This window comes from Podarcis cretensis (genome assembly GCF_951804945.1).
Source record: "Podarcis cretensis genome assembly, chromosome: 3".
Taxonomy (NCBI): Eukaryota; Metazoa; Chordata; class Lepidosauria; order Squamata; family Lacertidae; genus Podarcis; species Podarcis cretensis.
The window spans coordinates 57,620,078-57,642,013 of record NC_137172.1 but is presented as its reverse complement, the minus strand read 5'-3'; the positions used below and the strand labels follow the sequence as shown (position 1 = coordinate 57,642,013).

The following is a 21,936-nucleotide window of genomic DNA, read 5'->3' as shown; positions in this document are numbered from 1 at the left end:
AGCCACATTTTAAAATGGTGTTGGATGTCAATAAGATCAACCAAAGGCCTGATTAAAAAGGAGGTAGGGGCCTCCTTTGAAAGCATACTCAAATCAAGTAAGCTAGGGAGCTGTTCCCTAATTCCTTGGGCAAGGCTGGGTCTCCCAAAGGCTATAGTTATCCAGTATAGTCAGTTCCCGCCCCACAGTCAACCCCCTTCTGCTGATTTTAATTGAAGGTTTTATAAAAGTGGCCTAGTTTATGTGTCTGCCACTTTATTTGCCTATTGGGAAACACATATAGCAGTCTGTACATGAGAGTGGATAACCTTTGGCCCTCCAGATGTTGCACAACTACAACTCCCATCAGTCGTAGCAATCATGGCCAAGGCCAACAATGATGGGAGTTGTTGTACAACCAGGTCTCATGTGCCAAAGGTTTCCCACACCTGAGTCACATGGATGCGGACTAGAGACGAGATGCATCCAGTCTTCACTCAGATATCTAACTTACAGAGCAGGGGTGGGGAACTGGTGGTCACCCAGATGTTGTCGGAATGATCATCCCTGATCATTGCTGGCTGGGGCTGATGGGAGTTGGAGTCAGTCCAACAAGATCTGCAGGGGCCCCTCTCCTGTTCTGGAGACTTCTGGGACAGGGTACAGGACTGAAGAATGCCGACTCTGGTAACTCTTGTAACTCACATTAACAAACATGTTAATAAGGCATTTCAAAATGCAAAAAAGTAAGCCAAGTGAGAGTAATCTACCAGGGATTATTCCTGATACAGAATAATACATTCCTACAGGACTGAAATTTCTCATCTTCCCTTCACACTTTGGGTATTTAAGAGGTGATTTATTTATTTTTTAAGATGCATTTATATTCCACCTATCTTCCAAGGATAAAAATGTCATACATGTTTCTCTCCTCTCTGAGTTTTATCTTCACAACAATCCCGTGAAGTAGGTTAGTCTGAGAGACAGTGACTGGCCAAAGGTCAACCAGTGAGCTTCCTTGTGAATGAGGATTTGAACTCTAGTCTCTCATATTCGAGTCTAGCACTCTAACCACTGCTCCACATTGGCTTTTAAGAAGCTATATTCAGGCTATTTGAATTCCTAGAGACGCTAATTCAGATGCCCTCACAACATCAGTGTTTATTGTGTGCTTGGTGCTTCTATGCATGCCAGTTATTCAGTCTCCACATGATGCCATTGGTATCAAAATTCCAGTTTGTATCCCTCCCCTCACCCCTGATTTAATTTGGATATACCCTTTTGGCAGAAAATCCAACTATATCTCTCTATCTCTACCTATCTCTATATATCTAATGATCTATTTGATTTGTGTGTTTGCAATATTAAACCCCCATCTGGAAGCACCCTGAGAGATTTGAGTGGCAAATCAGGAAGCCTCAGCCTCCCTCCCCCACCCTGTTTGAAGCAAACCTCTGCCTTGAATACAGTGGATGGTTATTGGCATTCCACATTCTCATAAACTCAGACCCTCCCCTGCAATCTGAGAAGAATAAAACCGATCTACCTTACAGGATTATTTGCCATATAATTACAAACAAGATTACAGGATTACAAACAAGAGAATGTGCAGGAAATGCTTTGATCGCCCAAAATTGCCTCATAAATGCCGACCAGTATAACGGTTTGGAACTGCCGTACGAACAAAATTATATTAGCGATACGTTAAAATGCGATCTCACTTTGCAAGGAACTGCCAGCTAACATATAGCATTTTGCCATTTCTGGAACAAAATCAAACAGCGGATTTGCCCAAGTACCTAGGTACTTAATGCATGCACTAAATAAATGCACTGAACCATCTCTCTCGCTTGTGCCTGTTACAATGGAACTTACTGATGGAGAGAAGCACCGTGCAGTGAATCCGCTCTTCAAATGAGGCAAATCAGCATCAGTCCGATTGTCTGCTTGCATCTGCTTGAGGCTGAGCATGGCAGGAATTAAACGGTAGCAGTGTGAAGCCTGTGATGATCTTGCCATGAAGAAAGACGTACACTAGATGAACCTCTCCCGAGTTCAAAAGCAGCATTACAGCAAACATGGCTCATCACTGAATTTTTCATTCAGTCTGCATTTCTCTTCCGCCTCTCCTCACCCAGATATTAACGTACCTATCAGTGCGTGCACAAAGACTCAGGAATTGTCGCTTGAACATTCCAGTCTAAAACACGGCTCCTTTTCCCCTGAGAATGGCAGAGCAGATTCTGTGCCAGAAGGCTCTGTTTGGGGGAATCCCCTGCTGGGAAGTGCAACAACCAGGCCCAGCAGGGCTGTGCGAAAGATAACATGACCTGGGTCTATAATTCCTGGCACTTCTTTGCTGTTTTGTGGTAGCCTGATCTTCAATACATCCCCCTGGTGACCAAACATCATGAAGTGCGACAATTTTAGGGAATTAATAGAAAGCCAGCTTCCTCAATTCAACTGATTGGAACTAATATTTTCTAAAACAGCATCAAGCCAAACCAAGTCTGCACCAAAAGACAAGTGAAAGAAGTGAGTCTTCAAGGCTTTTTTTAAAAAAAATAAATAAAAATGTCTGGTATCAATGTGGCCACAAATTCCCCTATGAAGAGGGAGTACCATAAGCAGTGGGTCACCACTAAGAAGGCCCTGTCTCTTGTGCCTGTCTTTAATTAACTTGAGAAAAGTTAATTAATTAAAAGTTAATTTTGGATTTCGCTGGTATTGTGTAACCATTCCAGCCACCTAGCTTGACTTGTACGGGAGCTGCATTATGTTTTTAATTAATATTATGAAGCCATACATTGATAAAAACAGGAGGTTTTCTGCTGAAAAATACACAACAGAAAATTTTCTAAATTGAGGATGCCTTGATCAGGGCAAAGCTAGATTATTTATTTCTTGAATTTATATACCGCCCTATACCTGGAGTTCTCAGGGTGGTTCACAGAAAATATCACAATATATAAAATAAAAATAAGAATAATAACCCAAAAACACCCCCTCCCAAAAAGAGCCACATTTTAAAATGGGTATAGGATTTCAGTCAGGTCAATCAAGGGCATGGTTAAAAATTAACGTTTTTGCCTAGCGCCTAAAGGTGTATAATGAAGGCACCAGGCGAACTTCCCTGGGGAGAGCATTCCACAGATGAGGAGCCACTGCAGAGAAGGTCTGTTCTTGTGTTGCCACCCTCCAGACCCCTTGAGGAGGAGGTATAGGAAGGAGGGCCTCAGAAGATGATTTCAGGGTCTGGGTTGGTTCATATGGAAGAGGCGGTCCTTGAGATTAGACACCAGTCATACAGTTATCAGTCTGGATCAGGACCCTAGCAAGTGGAGCAAGAGGTCTATTTGTGCCACGCAGAGGTCCCACACACCTGCTATTCATGTTAGAAGAAAAACTTCCATAGAGCTTTTACCCCAATGCAAGTAGAAGGTAAGCTCAGAAGGGAGGGGTGTATGCAAGAGAACCATTTGGCTATGCTCTATTTCCACTGGCAGGGGCACCATGTCTCTGAATACCAGTTGCAGGGATCCGCAGGTGGGCAGAGTGCTGTCGTGCTCATGTCCAGCTTGCAGGCTTCTCACAGGCATCTGGTTGGCCACTGTGAGAACAGGATGCTAGACTAGGTGGATAACTGTTCTGATCCAGCAGTCTTGCCTTATATTCGTATATATGCTGCCTTGGGTTTCATGATGGGAAAAAATCTGGATATTAGTTTTTTAAAATAATAATAATAAGTTATGTTTAGGGAGCTACAGTTGAAGAGCAGCTAACGTTTTACATAAATAAGATTTTTTTTTTGTCTGTCTCTAGTCTTTGTGGGCTTTGAGCATGCAGCAGCCGTAGGAATACATTTGGCAAAGCTGATTTAGGCAGGGAACACTGTAACTGGATGCCAGCACAAGGTTATAAAATCTGCTGCCTGTCACAATTAGCAGTTTTGCGGTTATTGAGAACGCCCGACTGAACAAACTCAGCAACATCTGTTGAACCTGCTGCCTTCGCTGAGATGCAGACTGGGGCTGTTCTCTCCCATTTTAAAAGTGTTTTAAAAGCGACGAAAGAGAGACAAAATGAATTGGGGAAATCATGCAACATAATTTGTTCATTGGATGAAGCTGGCTGGCTATTGGAGGGTCATATTCAAAGCCAAATGAAACATACAAGGGAAAATGGGGACAGGCTTCATGTTAAATGGTGATGAAGGAAAGAATAATATAGCAGTTCATGAGATATACGAGTAATCCACTACTAAAAGGTTCAGGGACATGCTGCACCACAATTTTTTGAAAGATGTAACACACACACTATAATGAAGGGTCTTAATTTGTTATTTGCTACTCTCATTCTCTATGTTACTCACTCATACTTGAATACAGTCAGAATTTCATTACATACAACAACACTAGCCAAGTTAAAAAATGGGCACGTGTTCATTGGGGCTTACTCCCTAGGAAGGCTTCATCTGCACAGAGCTGTAATTCTCAGAGTGGTTTAACAGCTCTGTGAGGGGAATAGGAGTTTCGGCATCCTTAACAAACTACTGTCCCCAGCCAGGATTTTGGGGAAAGCTACAGATGTTTAAGGTGGAATGATATGGCTTGAACCACCTTTAGGAAAGCGCCTTTAGCTCTCAAAAGTGGCCCATCTTGATCCACCCAACTGAACCTCAGTATTAAGTATAAATTAATCACACAGGAGGAATTGCTAAATATAGTGGCAAGCCACTATAAATATACAGTGGTACCTTGGTTGCCAAACTTAATCCATTCTGAGAGTCTGTTTGACTCCCGAAATGGTTCAAAAACCAAGACGTGGCTGCACTCAAGCGGAAGCCACGTCGGACGTTCAGCTTCCAAAAAACGTTTGCAAACTGGAACACTCACTTCCGGGTTTGTGGTGTTCAGGAGCCAAAAGGTCTGAGTACCAAGGCATTTGACAACCAAGGTATGACTGTAATTTGAGGATATGATCAAAGGATATGGAAGCCCTGTGCTAGGACTCCACACATCTCCATTATACTATCAACCATGCTTTCTTCTCTACCAAAATTCATGCCAAGAGCCTTTCCCTTGCCATATACAGTATGGGCGAAGGTAGTGCTAGGGCTGGACTTTGGGACTGAAGTGCCCCAAGTCTAAGATCCTGAGTCTGTTGAATATCATACCTGAGACCCCCTCAGCCAGCTTAGTAAGGGAAGCCACTGGGCAGCAGAGAGGGTGGTATATCAGTAGCAGTTAAAGGCACCGAGTCCAGATTGAAGGTGGATATGCTTGGGCTCAGTGCAGGATAGGCTCGGGGGATGCAACTCTCACGAGACATTAACATATGCTCATTTGTTGGTTAATGAATATCTGAACAGGGCTAATGCCAGCATTCAGTGCCTCAGACTAACCCACATTTTCCAATTTGTTGGCATGAACACTCCTTTTCAATAAATTGCTTTATTGGGGCTAGTTTTTTTTTCAACGTTAAATCCATTATAAAGTAATTTCTTAGTGGCAGAGCATCTGCTTTGCATGTCGAAGGTCCCATACTCAGGTAAGGCTGACTGCTAGCCATGATGGCTGTGCTCTGCCTCCACAGTCAGAGGCAGTAATGCTCCTGAATACCAGTTGCTGGAAACAGCAGGAGAGGAGAGGACTCTTGTGCTCAGGTCCTGCTTGCAGATTTCTCACAGGCAATTGGTTGGCCACTGCAAGAGCAGGATAATGGAGTAGATGGCCCTTGACTAGATCTAGCAGTCTCTTCTTATATTCTTATGTCGCCTGTCTGAAACCCTGGAAAGCTGATTCCAGCCTGTGTGGGCATCACCGAGCTAAATTGACCAATGGTCTGACTCAGGATAAGGCAGCAGTTACATTCCTGAGGAGTTTTACTTCATTACAAAGCAAAGGGAAAGGATATTGATGGGGCACCTTTCCAATAGTTCTAACCCCACATATCAGGCTATTTTCTGTCAAGAGTTCACACATAAATTCTCCATTTTAAGACATTCTTTAATATTTAATCTGGATTCTTATTTGTCTTTCAGATTCAGTCTTCATGAAGACGGGTGGAAGGCAGAAGGCAAACAGTGCAAGCCACGTATGCCAATTTAGATTAAACAAATTCAGTGGTACCAAAGTAGCTTTAATACAGTGCACTAAATTAAATACTTTGTGAACAGGAGACTTCAAGTCTCACAGCCCTATTAATGAAGTATTTAAACTAAGCCTCACATTATAGGATGGGGGTGCTCATCTCTGTCCTAGTTCATAGGACCACCGAGCCTTGTTTTCATTTGCACAAAGATTCCACACACAGTCTGCACAATTTGAAATTCACCAACTGAAACAGAACTCGCCAGCCAGCACTGCAAGAATCCAAGAACCTAACTGCCATTGGTGCCTTTAAAAATCTGGTTGCCGGCAGCCTCCTTGCAGCAATGACAACGAAGTACTCTTCCTCCCTCCTATTTATTTAATTATTTGCAAAAATGTCTACATTGCCAACTTCAAGAAAATGTCATGATGGTGAAAAGCAAACAACAAAATAACACCCAGAAAATAAATACAAAATATATCACAAGCCTGTAGATTGGATTAATAAATCAATATAGTTGGATCACCCCAAAGGAAATGCCTGAGTGAAAAGTTTTAAGAAGGCATCTATCTGGTTCTTCCATTGTGCCAAGAAATGCAGCCTTGCCATCAGACACACAACTTGGCAGCTGTTTGACAATCCTGTTTTAGTAATGTCAGGCAAGCAGCAAAAACCAGAAGGTTTATCAGGTCTTTGGTGGGCTGATGCTAGTTTGGTGGGTCACCATTTGTAGATACTCAGAAAAGCAGGCTCAGCAGAAGGCACTGCTTCACTTTACATGGTGCAAACCACTTTTTGTGCTGTGGTAGATAAAAATGATCAATAGGACCAGGCTGCTGATAGCTTTGCATGGATGTTTTGATCCATCATTGCCAATGCATCTATCAGATAATTGTGTTCTATCTTTCTTTCTTTAAAAAAAAGTTAAAATCTCCCTTCAATTCTGTTCCAATAAAAGCTGGATTCTCCATCCCATATACATCTTCATATGTTTATATATTTTACCAAATATATTTTGTTTCTGCTAGCCATGGTAAGGGGCAAGAGCTGTGAGAATAACTGAAAACCAGTCTGACCATTCACAGAAATTCTGCTTTTCTCGAGTTGCTGGGATTTTGGTTCACCCCATGTTTTTGAAAACATCTTTGTGGCCTTAAGACAGAAACTTGCTTTTAAAATACTTTAAATAAAAAGCTGATGTGCTGAACCTTCTGATTATTGAAAAATGCCGCATTTGTGGATTGAAACTAGAGAACACAGATGATGCTGCCCACAGCATCCTATTTTACTCTTTAACAACAACAACAATATTAGAAGCCTCCTCCTAGCACATTTGGGGCATTCCTGGGCCTGCTGCAGACTGAATGGCATAGACAAGAGCCTTGGATGACTAGACCGGGATGGCCAGATCGGCACCATGAATGAGGAATGCTGACTTCTAGGCATGCACTGATGATAACTTTACCACGCACCAAAGCCTGGACCCTGCTCAATAGGCCTAGCATAGCTGTGTGTAATGGGAAGCCAAATTCAAGGCGAAAGTATTCTGGAGTCTCCTTTCTACAAAATTCCATTGCAGATGCCAGTCACTCAGACCCAAGATCACTACCAAATTCTCTCACTCCCCCCCCCCCCCGCCTAGAATATGCTGTCAAGTTTATTTGTATTGTCTTGTAAGTCATCCCAAATGTTTGATTTGTCATGAAAGGCCATGTTTAGAAGCCGAAACAGTCAGCTATTGAGTATTGTCAAGGGTTATAGGTGGCTCTTCAATTCAGTATTCACCGCCAGCGCATGTTACCAGTAACATGTATCAGGTTGCTACTATTTTGCTTATCTCCTTTCTTCTAAAAAGCTTCACCTACTGATTCCTGTGTATTATGCTGCTATTAAAACCAACGTCCAGACAAGTTGGCAACCCCTTCTACCTAGCATATACAATACATGTACCCTGCAACTCTTTGCAAGCCAATTAAAAATGCAAGACAGAGCAATATAATCCAGTGAATGCAGATTTTACCCTGATTTTTCATTGTTACAACAACCCTGTAAGGTTTTATTTATTATAGCCTGGGAGGTAATAAATAGCCAGCAGTCTCCCAGGAAGCTTTGTGTCTGAGGAGAGATTTTGCACTCGGGTCTCTGTAGTTGAATGCCACTACTCTAGCAGCTACATCATTATTCTTACACATTTGCAAAAAAATATTGTCCTTGTTTTCTAGTGAGGGGTTTCCTCTGCAGACGATCACAGCATAGAGCTGATCAGCAAGACAAGAGCTAAGCAAATATATGAGAGCTAGGAAGATGGATGACTCTTAGAATAGAGCAGCCTCCATCAACTCCAACCAACATAGCCAATACCAGCCCCCTTCATCCCTGACCATTAAACTTGCTGGCTGGGGCTGATAGGTGTCGTGCCAGAGTCCAACAAAAATTAAAATCTGGAGGATGACAGGTACCCCGTCCCTGCTCTAGGGCAGACCACCAGGAAACTAAGCTGAAGACCAAGGAAGTTTGATGAAGTGCAGTGGTACCTTGGGTTAAAAACGCTTCGGGTTACAAACACTTCAGGTTACAAACTCTGCTAACCCAGAAGTAGTACCTCGGGTTGAGAACTTTGCCCCAGGATGAGAACAGAAATCACACAGCAGTGGGAGGCCCCATTAGCTAAAGTGGTACCTCAGGTTAAGAACGGTTTCAGGTTAAGAACGGACCTCCGGAACGAATTAAGTTCGTAACCTGAGGTACCACTGTATTGATTGGAAAATATGGTTCCTGAATCTTCATTAGAAGCTCTTCCTTCCATTGTTCTCTACAGTTTCCTCAAACTCCATTCTCCCTCCACCTAGTGAAGATTCGTTGGGTTCCTTCACTGACATACAACTTAGTTCTTTCTGCTTAGATTCTAGAACTGTCTGGAGGAAGCCATCTTGACTGAATGGAATAGAGGAAGAAGGGTGCCAAACAGTTTCTCAACAAAGTGGGCCAACCAGAGGTTCAACCACATGCTTATAACCTCCTGAGCCCAGAGCTCCAGCCAACATCCAAGATAAGTAGCATGTCCCCTGACAGCTAGGGGCAAAGGAGCAGGCCAAGGTAACATGGAGGGCATTCTATTTCCTCTTTGTGGCATGTCCTATATTTAGAGAATGCATGACGTGCCTTTCAATCCCAATACTTCTGATTTCAAGGTAGGAATGAGAGGGGAAGTTAAACTAGTCCTTCCTTAGGAAGCTTATAAAAATGTCAAAACACACACACACACACACAGAGAGAGAGAGAGAGAGAGAGAGAGAGAGAGAGAGAGAAATGGGGTTGCTTATGTACAAGCCATGGCAGTTATGCCAGGAAGATTGGAAACTGAAAAAGAGAGATATTTGTCCCTGTTGAAAAGACATGAGTTCAAGTCATTTCTGTGTTATAATTTTATCTGCTACCCAGTATAAAGGAGTGAATTTTTAAGGCAGTGATGGCCCTCCCCCACTTATTTAATACATTCTTATGCATGCTGCGGATAGATACCTAGAACTGATTCTTCTTACAGATCATGTGCATGTGCGTGTAAGAGAAAAAGACAGAGGAGAGAGAAGGGGTGGCATAGAAAGAGTTTGTGGACCATGCAATCCTGTAACCTCTTCCCACTTTCGGTTCCTTCCCCACTACTGGCATACAACCCCAGATAAATTACCGCTCAGGGAATGTGGCTCTTGAAATTAAAAAAAAAATCCCTCAGTCTCTGATCCATTCCCCACTGACAATGCTTTGGCATGCCATAAATATAGGCCTGGTCCATGCAGTATGTTAGAACTTCCATTTCCTCCACTTCACCTCCAACACACAGCTTTGCTTTATTTTTATGCATCTTTCATGTTCTGCTTTTCAAACAAGACATATGGGGTTCCTTCACCCATTCAGCTGCAAGGGACACACACGAAACAGGACCCAGAAAGTTATTGAGAGAAGAAAAAACTGATAAGAACAGATTATAGTTTTGTTTGATGTTTCATTAGTCCCCTGACACTTATAATATTCTGAGTAAGAGGGGTGAGAGTTTAGTTTGAGAGTAGCCTGACCAGGGCTAAACCCAGAATCTATTTACCATGCCAAGATTTGGCCCTTGAACATATGAACTAAGAGTGCCTCAGAACATGTATAGAGTGTATCTCCATCACCAAAGAATTACAACAGACTGCCCACTCATAAACTGAAAGTTTAAGGATTCTAGGAGTTTGAGCGCAGCTTTTGGTTTAGTTTAAATCCAGACCTTCCTTCTCCGCAAATGACCATAGAAGAAACCACTTTTCTGATGCAGAACTGAGGCTCCTCTCCTGTGTTCTCATAGGGAATTACTTTTGACTAACTATGTGTAGGGATTAGGCTATGAATGACAACAAGGAGGTGTGGAGCAGAAGCAGTGCAGAGATTGGGCAATGGAGAATGCTATGGGATAACCACATCCCTGTGACAATAATTTTCTGATTGATTCCAATTTAACATACATAGTATGAATGAAGTACAGAAACACAAAGGCAGGTTGCCTACTTGTCAGGGCCAATGCTGGAAAGCTAGACTGGGGGAGTGAAGAAGTACAAAGGCCATTATGAAGGGAGTAAGGATTTTGCCACACAAATTACAAACAAATATATGCTGGGGTTTGTAGGCAACATTTTGGGTGAGTGCCCAAAATACCCCTTCACTACTCCCCTGGACACCTTCCTAATACAATGCTATAATGGAAATTAAGAAACTAAAACATTTTACAACTCTTTGAAGAAAGATCCCATTAATTCAAATTTTAAAAGAGCATAGAAGTAGTGGTCTTGACTTGAGTAGCCCATCTACCTAAAAATTCTCCTGAGAGACCAGAAGCTGACTGGAAGGAAAGGAATCCTAGAAGCTGAGAGGTATGCAGAAAAGAGTGTTGAGACATCAGATCTCATGGCTTCCTGGAGAGAAAGATGGAGGAAGAGCTGACTTTGAAAGGAAGATCCCATCCATCACAATCTGCCACCCTTCCCTGTGTATTGTCGTCGTCCCCCCCCCCCATTACACACACACGCCTATTGGCAGAGTCAGCAATTCCGCCAGGACACTCTAAGCAAAAACTGAAGATTTCAGTCACTCCGTCAGTGTATCAGCTATGGGTCGGTGGGCAACAGATTTTTATTCTACCTGGGCAGAGATGCTCTGCTGCCCTTCTAGCCTAAGCAGGCTGGCAAGGATCCTGCTAGCTGTAGCCTAGTTTCTCTCTCTCTCTCTCTCTCTCTCTCTCTCTCTCTGTGTGTGTGTGTGTGTGTCTTTCCTCCAATCTCACCCCCCATTTTCACAGAAATGGGGAGAAGAATCTGGCCAAGTCCAAGCCCCCCTGCTGATGCCGCAGAATGCATGAAGAGGGTGGCTGGGTGGCGTTCAGCCAGGAGAGGCTCTGCCTGGTATAGAAAGGGGGGAAGCATGCCTGGCTCTCCCCATGAAAGGCAAAGAGGCTGTCTGTCACCCCCTCTCACCCCCCCTCCCATCCCTCCGTGGTGTCCCCTTCACACCAAAGCAGCTACTAGAGATTCAGCGGGTGTTTCTCCTCTTTTCACCCCTCCCTCTTTCTGAAATTGGTGGCATGTTAAATTCCGTTAGGGGTTGTTGCTGATTATTTAAAAGGAAAGAGTTCTAATCCAAGATTTGGAAGCGCTTTAAAAAAACCACAACATTTTTCTTAAATGGTTCTACACGTTGCAATGATCTTTATGCATTAGAGATTTGAGGGGTGTGAATCGGCTGGAGACTTTCAGGGAATCAACCCAGCTACCTCTCTGAGAGGCATTTGAGGGAATTACAAAACCAAACCAAACCACCCAGCGTCTTTTCATCTCTGAAAAACGGACATGTGCACATTTCAGGAGCTCTGCCACCCCTCTTTTCAGCGCTACACCCCTTTTCACGAAATTTCTCCCCACCCACCCGGGAAAAAAAAATCCTTTCCCCAACCCCATCTTCTGCCTCCCTGATTCGCTCCGTTTCCAACCCTTCGCTCGCCAAGCATCCTTCTCCTCCATCTGCAGCCCCCGTGTGTGTGTGTGTGTGTGTGTGGCAGTCGGTCCAGGGAAGACACCCCGGCGAGCCTCTCTCGCTCCCCACCCCTTTCTGCATCACTGGAGAGAAACAACACCCCCCCCCCCGCCGGCACCCAGCACACCCGGAGGCGCGCACCTCCGAAGGCGCTGGCCACCCCCCCGCTCGCCCCCTGTCGCCCTCCGCCCGCGCGGAGCGCCCTCTCCCCTCGCCAGGCTCCTGCTCGAGCTCTCGCCATTCCCCCCTGCATGCATCTGGGTCCCTCCAAAAGCAGACATTTTGGGGCCGGGGCTCCGTGCGCGGCCGAGATTGCCAAAGGGAAAGCGCTCCGGCGTCTTACCCGCCCCCGCCTGGCTGCGCGCGCTCCGCCCTGAGCGATCCCGGCGAAAAAGGCTGGCGCCGCTGGTCCCTAGCGGAGCTGCTGGGCTGCCATCCGCCCAACTTCAGCACCCAGCCGGCAGGGAGAGAGAGAGGAAGGGAGGGAGGGAGGGAGAGGGGGGAAGGAGAGAGAGGGAGCAAAGCAAGGGAAGGAGGAGGAAGAGGAGGAGGGCGGAGAGCCCAGACCTCAGTCTGCGCACGCGCCTTGCCGCCAGCGCTGGCCCCGGCACAGCAGCTGGAGTTTCCCCGCTTCTCCCGAGCGTGACTCACTCCTCGCTGCCCCCCTCCCCCGCACACACGCCGCCGCCGCCCACGGTCCCCCCCCCCACGCGCCGCCTTCCCCCTCCCCGGGGAGATTCCGAGGAGGTGGGGGAGGAGGCTGTCTGGCGAGCGGGGGAGGAGGGAGAAGGAGTCGCCCAGACGACCCCCCCCCGTACACCCCCCCTCCCACCCACCCTCGGACTGAGTTTTTCGGAGGAGAGAAAAGATCCCCGCGAGCAGGCAAGCGGGCCACGTGTTTGTGCGGGGCGCGCGCGCGTCCAGGTGAGCGCCCGGGTGAGGTGGTGGGAGCGCGGCGCCGCTCCAGATTTATTTGCTCATTTATTTGTTTAATATCGGAGGGAGGAAACGGCTAAGTTTCGGCCAAGCAAGAGAGAAGAGCTGACTTTCCCCGGGGGGGGGGGGGCAACCGATCTAGATTCGGACTTGGGCGTCCGAGCGCAGCGGGGGGCCGTGTTGGGAAGAGGAGCTGCCTCCGGAGCCCGGACAACGCTGAGAAGTCCGGCAGCTTATCCTGCTGGGATGGCTCCGGGGAATAAAGAGCAGACCTGCTCCCCAGACACAACATCAGGGGCAGCGTTTGACTGAATGCTCTACGGTCCACCTAGTCCAGTGGGTCCCAAAGCTTTTTCGGGCCACCCTTGGTTGCATGAACTCATCCCCAGTTCTCCCTACTCTATCAAAAAGCATTGTCCACTAAGGAAGATAACAACACAATAGAATTCCAAACAGTTACAATTAATTGCACACATTTACTTGAAATTCTGTTTAAACTATTTAATTTAATCGATTCAACACTGCTTGATACAGTGGTACCAGTTGCAGATGTGTGCGATGTCCATATGCTACATATCAGCTGTAGGAAATCCAAATATAACCATGATGTTTCACACAGTCAAAATCTGTGAAGCAGCCTCTGGCAAGTCAACCAGAAAATGGATATGCTGTTATTTTTTTACCTGATGTTACAGATGATGAGGAGGTGGTGAGAGGCCTGAGGATTTTCATTGTAGCAACCCCAGAAGGAAAAGAAAATATTGTGAGCGATCTTCTGTGCACTTTCCAAAACACGGAAACTGCTCCAACCCAGCTGCACATTGGCGAAGTATGGAGAAGCACTGAGTTACATTCTTGTCCCTTCTCAAGAGCTGCTATATACAAGTGGGGTATTTCAGCAAGCTGAGATTAATTTCCAGAGCTAATCAAGTGACAATTTTGTTAGGGAGAAAAACATTCTGGAAGAGATCTGCATTTAGTGCAATGTAATGTTAAAGAGAGCTGGTCAATGGCTTTAAAAAATGAATCTAGATTCACATTCCTCCAACAAACCTTGGTATAGTTCAGTTTCATTTTCACATTGTGCAAGCAGGCGTTTTCTGAAGTGGTTATGAAAGAGAGAGTGGGGGCTTTGATAATGGCTGTATTCTAGCCAGAGCAGCACCTAGCATTTGAGAGAAGGATGGGCGATCCTGTAGCTCATCTATAACATAGGGCTCAATAATGATAGCTAACACCAGTGCAACATAATCTTCATCTTTGCCCAACTTGCCACAAGGTCAAAACTGCAAAGAGTAGAAGAAACTCAAGTCAACATAGCAACACTGATAGACATGCCCACAGCATTCCTGGAAGTTCTTGTCACCAATCATGATTTTGCACACTGACACTGCGCTCACAGTATCCATGCACCAATCAGTGTGCAGCAGTGGCTGAACAACACCATGGAGTCACCCAGCTCTATATTCCATGCACAATTTACAACCCAGTAATGATAGCACTACACCACCTGTCCAAATTACAATGGTACTGCAAGTACAGGCTCAGCCTGGAGAGCCCAGGAGAAGGGCTTGAGTCCTGCTGTAGGAACATAGGTTGCACCCAGCACTGCATGCAAGGAGTCCACTCACATGATGGGACTTCTGTCTCCTCTCCTTGTAGGTCCTGAAAGTCTCCTAACCCTCTGGATGTTGAGTTGGGAGCTACAGAGGAGAGACAAATCCAAGGAGAGGGAGCTTTGGATATTACCCAATACCTCTAGGCCAGTCTTTGCCAACTTAGTGCACCCTAGATGTTTTGCACTACAACTATCAGCCCCAAACAGCATAACCATGCTAGTTCAAGTTGATGGGTGTTATAGTCCAAAGGACTTGCAGGGCTCCAGATAGGCAAAGGCTGCCCTCACCTGAGGGGACTTCCCCCATATAATAAAATGATTGTTTATCTCATGCATATTGTCCTCAGCAACTTGAAACACTGATAGGATGCAAATATGTCTAATAATAAATAGCTATGTAATGTTACATCTTATTCTCTTTTATTTATCTGTATACAGTATACCCTGTATACTGTATACCCTGGTTCCCAAATGGCTTAGTTGAGGAACAAGTCGGCTCCCAAATGCCACAAACCCGGAAGTAAGCGTTCCGGTTTGCGAATGTTTTTCGGAAGTTGAACATCCATTTCGGCTGTCGGCATTGTTTCTGGGGCCAATCAGCCAATCAGAAGCCGCACCTTGGTTTTCAAATGTTTTGGAAATAGAATAGACTTCCAGAATGGATTGAGTTCGGAAACCAAGGTACCACTGTAATTTTGTTTGTGTGTAATCTTCAGAGTCAAAAAATTGCAGGATTTAGGCAGCATACACATAAAATTATGTATGTATAGTTTAATGGAGAAACTTCATAAGGCGGCTTAACACATGACTCAGGAGCACCACCAGAGAAGGAAGATTAAACATGAAGGGAACACAAACACTTAAACTGAAAGTAAACAGGGAAATAGCTCTGTTTGCAGTTTGGCAACAGAAAACAGAGAGAGAGCATTTAAGTTTGGCCCAAGTAATGCATGGCTATAAACTTTGTTTAAAAGTCTCGGGAAAGTAATGAGAAGATGCTTGCTTGAATAAAGTCTAAATGGGCAGTCAGAGTAAAGTCTAAATGGGCAGTCAGAAATGAACTGCACTGTGTCTCACTTCTTGCTAGCTCTATGATAAGCCATAGCATTCATCTGCATCTGAAGGAAGTTAAGGGCATGGGGAGCTGCCTTAAACCATGTAGACAACTGATCCATTTAGCTCAGTATTGTCTGTATTGAGCGGCAGTGGCTCTCCAGGGTCTTCACCATGCACAGCAGGTGCTGTGCTACTGAGCTGTGCTCCTCCACCTAGTTGTCAGCTATGGCTGCCCTATCATAGGCCAAGGATCTTGGAAGTGCTTTTAAGGTAGGTGGATGCAAGGCAGTTCAATACGTAATTTAGAATTAAAATCAAATGAGGCCCCAACTGCACTGAAAAGTTCACAAATATTATAGAATGATAGAAGTTCACTGTTCAGAGCTCTGCTTCTCTTCATGAGTGCTCAGCTCAGCTCCAGCTCCAGTCTCTTCATAGAAAAGCTCTGTTCAGAAGGCACTGCAAGCAAGACTGTGCAGTTGGTTGCTGGGTTGCAGAAAATGAGATGCACACACCCCTTGTGCTTCTTTCTCCATTGGCTACAATACCATTCTTTTTTTCCTGGTGGGGCAGGGTGTGCTTCCTTCAATGAGAAAACCATATCTTCCCATTGTGTTTTTTCAGACAAGGGGATTTGCAGACATCATGGTGGCATGATCTGACAGGGGACATACCTTGTGTATAATGTTTAATGAAGGTGCCAGCCAAACCTCCCTGGGGAGAGCATTCCAGAACTACAGAAAAGGCCTGTTTGTGTATTGCCAGCCTCTGGACCTCTCAAGGAGGCACACAAAGAAGGGCCTGCGATGAGGTGGGCTGCTCAGTGGTGCTGTTGTAGAGCCTGAAGTTCGAGCCCAGCATGGAGCTGTCCAGGGTGCCTTACTTGGCATCAACACTAGTCCCAGACCTAGTGTTACTTTGCCTTGCTCTTCACCCGAACCTGAACTCTCCCCATGGGTCAGAGATCCACCGCACTTCTGAAGCTGTTGTGTGAAACAGGACACTTGCTTCCAGTGGCCTCCCTGCCTTATAGGGGGAGGGGTGAGGTGGTAGGACCGCTTCCAACACATGGATTTGTTTTTCTGTTGCTCCTTTTTTGGCCCTAAAGAACCATGGGCGTGTTTCTAGACTATGCAGGAGGAGTGCATAGATGTGGAATATAATATTGGTCCATTAATGGTTCGTACACAGAGGAAGGCTGGGAGTGGGGTATGGGCAGTTCATACATGTGGAATCAATGGTGCAGTTCAATGGATCAACCCAGGGACTCAACAATATTGATGGGAATTATTTCACAAATTTTTAAATGAAAAAAATCTAGCTGTTGCTGGTTCTCAGTAGCACTCTCAATTGGACTGATATTGTAATGGAAATTTCCTGCATTTGTTGGTCCTCCAGGCACTGCAAGCCATGCTAGTGCATTCAGATACACTAGGCTAGTAGTAGTGTCTGTGGTGGGTGACTAGGAGATCAAGTCCTCCATGCTATTCCTGCAGAAACCAACAACAATCATGACCTCATGGGGTCATGGGTTCACATGTGTGCCTAAGATTATTTACAGAGGACCTCTTCAATCCAGAGGGTAGTGATGAGAGACAGAGCCTTTTTGGTAGCAGCCCTGCTACAGTGCCATTCAAGTATGTTTCCCTCTCCCTGCCCCACAGTTTTAGTGCCTTTTAGTGTTTTATTAGTTTTCAGTGACAACAGTGCTTGGGTTTAAAAGAGAATACTTTCCCTCAGTAGACAGTTTTAATACAGATCATTGGAGTTGACATACTTGTTATGAGGAAATCTCTTCTTATATACAGTTACATACAGGGTTTTGTTTTTTAGTGATTGCTTGATGAGATGCATTTATGTATTTTAATTCTTGCATTTCTGATGCTTTTTTAAGTCCCCCAGAGTGTTCAGTGTACAGTAGGGGACACACACAGATAGGACCCAATTTATTCAGTGTTGGCTGCAGTGTGCTTTAAAATCCTGCATGCTTTGGCACCTGTGCAATAATATCCAGATCACTGCACCCATGGGAAGTACATGCCACATAATGCTGCCCTCTTCTGTACACACAGTGCTTATACACAGGGCCTCCAGACCTGCTGTGTTCTGCAAAGAATAGATTGGGTTCTTTATTAATAAGCTGTCCTGTGCATGCTCTAATTATGCCCCATTGTTCTATCCTAGTAATTTAGAAAGGGAGTGGAGCCTGAAACTTGGAGAAAGCCTTTGGAAGAGGAAAGGCTGTTAATTAAATGCCTCTTATTTGTTATTTTTAAATAAACACCCTGATTGTTGAAGAAAAACCAAAAACAGCCATATAAAAATAAAAATCTATGTTGAGTACAGGTTGGCAAACTCTCAATTACAGATACTTCCTGGGCTGGAAATTCCAGCATTAGAATTTCCGAGGCATTTTTTAAAATGCCACTCAGAAAACAACAAAATTATGTTTTCTGTCTCACGCCAAGGCGAAGATTCAACAGGGACCGTGATTTGGAATCGATATAGATTTTATTGTCTCAGCCAGAAAGCGATAGCAACCACAATTAAAAATGAACCACCACATATATTTACAAGAAGAGTAAAATAAAATATAAACAGCATAATATAATGCAATATATTAAGCAATAATGTAACCATGGGCTAACAAATCTTGACATCAGATCCTTATGATCAACCATACACTTCTGCATATATATTTTTGTCGCATTCTGGCAGCATTTGCAGCAAGGGCTTCCATCTTGTGCCTGAGACTGGAGTCGGATCCACCTGGGAAATGATGGATTTTAGAAAACCCTGAATAGCAAGTTGAGCTGTGCATCTCTGATTTAGAAGACAAAGGCTGAGGAAGTAATGATACGTTTAGTTCTATGAGGCAGACTAGAGATTTCTTACAGAGCGTTGAACTGACACTGTTACACATGCCACATAATACCCATTCCACACTTGTAAGAAATGGTGGCAGCACCTACACTTTGGAACTCCCTGCCTGTTGACATCAGGCTGGCATCTCCACTGGAGTCTTGGTGCCTGCTTAAAACATTTTTGTTTAGGCAAGCCAACCCAAACATGTATTTTGTTTTTTTATCTGCTTTTGATATCTTTAGCTCCTTCTGAATATTTTTAATTCCTGTTTTTTAAATTTTTTTATCAATAGTTTTTCCTTGTTCTCTTTTATACAGCTGTAAATTGTGTAGCGCCTTCCCCCCTTTTTAAAAGCAATCAAGTGGTATATCCATTTTATTAAATAAAGTCTTGATTCCAATATACTATTTTTTAATGCTGTCTCTGTACCTCGGGGAGAGGGGTGAACTGGTAATAACATTATTGTGGTTCAGTCCTGTTATAACTGAAGATCAATAAAATGCGGTTAAAAAAACAAAGTGACCCAAAACTCTAGAGCAACAACTAGTGAAATTGTGGCTGCAGCCATTCCAGTGGAATTCAGCTAAAAGCATTTGGGTTCTCTTCTTAAGCAGATTGCATAGGAAGTCAGTTCCAAAATGACTTTGACTTCCAAATAACCTTGTTCTTTCATGCAACCATAGCCAAAGAAATTGCACAGCCATCTCATCATGCTTGTTGCATGATTATTAAACACATATGATATACTGTATTTTTCCGTGTAGAAGACACCCCAATGTATAAGATGACACCTATTTTTTTAACCCAAAATCAAGAAATTAAATTGTTCAGCTTTTTGGGGTGGGGTGGGGTGGGAGAGGTCACTTCCGCCAATCGCTCACTCGCCTGCCTGCCACTGCCGATCGCTTGCCACAGCCACTGCCAACCTTACACCTCGCTGCAGCTGCCAATTGTCTGCCCACTCACCACCATCAACAGCTCACCCACACACTTGCCGCAGCCGCCAATCACTGCCCGCCTCGCCACAGCAGCCAATCGCCTGCCCAATTGCCGCAGCCACCAATCACCCACCCCATCGCCGCTGCCAATATCCTGCTTGCTGCTGCCAGTAATCGCATGCCCCATCTGCATTCACTTTCCATGTATAAGACGACACCCAATTTTTGCCTAATTTTTTAAAGCAAAAAGCATTGTCTTATACATGGAAAAATAAAATACGGTGTGTATATATATCTCTCTCTCTGTGTATATATATATATATATATATATATATATATATATATACCTAGTTGCCACCTTCCATCCCATACAGCAGCACAAGTTGTCTGAATATCAGATGGCCTTTTCCCTGGTAGTGGCACAAATGGTTGTGGCATGTGGCTGCAAGGTGAGCAGCAGTGAGCCTGACTGCTTCCACATCAGACAACAATCAAGGCTGCATTTGCCATGCAAATGCATGTGGGCTTTCCAACAGGGACAGCTGGACAAACAAATAACCTGTCTAGTCCAATAGTCCAAAAAGATGCCCACCAGCAGGACCCAAGCACCAGAGTGCTCTCCCCTCCTGTGGTTTCCTACAACTGGTATTAGAGGAAGCGTTGCTGCCTCTTAAGTGTAAAGGAAGAGCATAGCCATCATGGCTAGTAGCCATGAATAGCCCTCTCCTCCATTAATTTGTCTAATCCTCTTTTTAAAGCCCTGTAGGTTGGGGGCCTCCTCTGTCTCCTGTGGCAGTGAGTTCCAAAGTTCCACTAAGTGCTGTGAGAAGAATCATTTTCTTTTATTTGTGCTGAATCTTCCAGCATCTGACTTCATTGGATATCCATGAGTTCTAGGTATGTGAGAGAGGGAGGAAAGCTTTCCTCGATCCACTTTCTCCATGCCCTGAGTAATATGAAAATCTGCATTTTAGAGCACCCCTTTCCAAATGCTTGCAGCATCCCTAACAGCACGGCACAGCACATTTGGCTGAGAGCAATCACAACATGGAGAAGAAACCTGTTGATATTTGTACATCTGTAAAAACTGGCCCGACATCTTAGCCTCATATATCTTCACACATCTGTTGTGAGACTAACATGCTGCACTCAGAACCACAGAAGAAAGGCCTCTTCTTAGGACAAAGACATTAAAGCCATTAGAAATGACATAAACACATTCCCTTCAAATATCCCACGCAGGTGTGACCTAGTAGGTCGGAGGATCGTGTCCCTCCTTTTCATCCTTTCGCTTGTTTCCTGGCTTGTTCTTCTGTGTCTCTGTCCATCTCCATGTTTATCATTTTTTTGTTCATTTGCTCACATGCTTTTGTGTTTATTTTCTTTTTTTGCTGTGGTTTCTGGGTTTCTTCCTCCTGTAATAATATTGCTTTCTGCTTGTTTGTTTTTTGTTTTCTTGCAGATGAGGAGCCTTGTGGATGGGAGATAAGGATACCAACCAGGGCCTTTGTTCTTTGTGAGAAAAGAGCCATGCTTGTTGCTCACTATTAAACCATTACAAATGATATGAAAACATTGTCTTGCTGTATTTCAAAGACACACAAACCCAACAACGGTGGCTTTCTGATAGTCAACAAGTGTTGAGGTCCTTCTTTGGAAAAATAAAACCCCAAGCAAAACAGATATGTTTTATGAACAGTGGCGTATCAATATTTGAATAAATAAATAAATGTTAACAATCACAAAGTGAATATCATAATTTTTTGAGGGTGGTGCATTTTAACCCAGTCCTGGAGCCCAATCCTGGCAAGTTTTCAGCACATGGTCATCCCTTTTCAATTGTATTTTCTCACCATTAATAAAGCTTTGCATCAGATACACTTATTAAAATGTGTGTGGTTTGCAAGCAATTGCAGCAAGCTCTGCTTCTTTCCCATCCATCTCCTGCCGGCACCAAGAGTTGAGGTTTTCTGGTTTATCTAATCCAGGCATAGGCAAACTCAGCCCTCCAGATGTTTTTGGGACTACAACTCCCATCATCCCTAGCTAACAGGACCAATGATCAGGGATGATGGGAGCTGTAGTCCCAAAACATTTGGAGGGCCGAGTTTGCCTATGTCTGATCTAATCCTTCTGTTGTGCTAGGAATTCTGATAAGATAAACTTGGGCATATTCCATCTGACCCCTGATAGTCATTACCAACTGCAATGAATTTTAGGTGTCCTTTAAATTTTGTTTTTTTATTTGTTCAGGCATTTGGTTATTTGACTGCAGGAGCTGTTTTGTCACTCTCGTGATACCTGATAAATTTGAAATGTTGTGGTCTGATATTTCAGGTTGCTTTCTTTTATTATGTATTATATATGGTTATGTTGTACTCTGCTCCAGGG

General features: G+C 44.3%; 1 protein-coding gene and 1 long non-coding RNA gene across 7 annotated transcripts in view; one reads left to right on the top strand and one right to left on the bottom strand.

The window, feature by feature from the left end:
• RGS17 (regulator of G protein signaling 17) overlaps positions 1-12,757 on the bottom strand; it is a 61,706-nt gene extending 48,949 nt beyond the window's left edge. For 2 of the 6 annotated variants that reach the window (XM_079971572.1, XM_079971574.1), the window contains exon 1: positions 12,476-12,578. The gene's annotated coding sequence lies outside the window, so the exon portion shown is untranslated. Of the gene's footprint in view, positions 1-1,854; positions 2,049-12,475 lie in introns of those variants that run through there. The other 4 variants (XM_079971578.1, XM_079971577.1, XM_079971576.1 and 1 more) reach the window with 4 other exon arrangements.
• On the top strand, positions 5,487-21,480 carry LOC307213576. Its single transcript, XR_013837577.1, has 4 exons — positions 5,487-6,562; positions 8,975-9,168; positions 13,764-15,206; positions 21,008-21,480. It is a non-coding gene; the product is annotated as an uncharacterized lncRNA (long non-coding RNA).
• The last annotated feature ends 456 nt before the right edge of the window (positions 21,481-21,936 follow it).